Genomic DNA, 591 nt, shown 5'->3' with positions numbered 1-591 from the left:
CAGCTAATAATCAAACAATTGATCTTCTGCATCCTAGAGTTTCGTTTGGCTTTAGCGCAGTTACATGTGTCAAAGATCAAGGCGGACAACTTGGGAAGAGCACAAAAAATTGTGAAAGAGGCTGCAGGACAAGGTGCAAAAGTTGTAGTGTTACCTGTAAGTATTACATTCTATATCTTAGGTTATATATTGCTCACCACTGTCATAATGTATGTGATTGTCTGATATATTAATATTGGTTTATATAAAAATATGGCATTTAATAATCTATAATCCAGGAGTGCTTCAACTCCCCTTATGGACCCGGGTTCTTTGCTGAGTATGCTGAGAAGATCCCAGGAGAGTCCACACAGGTGTTGTCGGAGGCAGCCAAGGAGTGTGGGGTTTATTTAGTGGGCGGTGAGACTCTCAGACACAAACCAGTATGTTAGTGTATTTGATGCCATTCATTTCCATGTCCCTTACATGACTGTGTCTTTTTTTGTAGGTTCCATTCCTGAGGAGGATGGAGGAAAGCTCTATAACACCTGCTCAATTTTTGGACCGGATGGAAAGCTGCTTGTCAAACACAGGAAAGTAAGTAACAGTAAA

General features: G+C 40.6%; 1 long non-coding RNA gene across 1 annotated transcript; it reads left to right on the top strand.

Annotated features, from left to right (window-relative positions):
* The first annotated feature begins 18 nt into the window (after nt 1-18).
* On the top strand, nt 19-570 carry LOC107735046 (uncharacterized). The gene is made up of 3 exons (XR_001639269.1): nt 19-156; nt 279-399; nt 488-570. It is a non-coding gene; the product is annotated as an uncharacterized LOC107735046 (long non-coding RNA).
* Nucleotides 571-591: the final 21 nt, after the last annotated feature.

This window comes from Sinocyclocheilus rhinocerous, unplaced genomic scaffold (assembly GCF_001515625.1).
Source record: "Sinocyclocheilus rhinocerous isolate Xijiao unplaced genomic scaffold, SAMN03320098_v1.1 C35704634, whole genome shotgun sequence".
Lineage (NCBI taxonomy): Eukaryota > Metazoa > Chordata > Actinopteri > Cypriniformes > Cyprinidae > Sinocyclocheilus > Sinocyclocheilus rhinocerous.
This window is presented reverse-complemented; position numbering and strand designations above follow the sequence as displayed.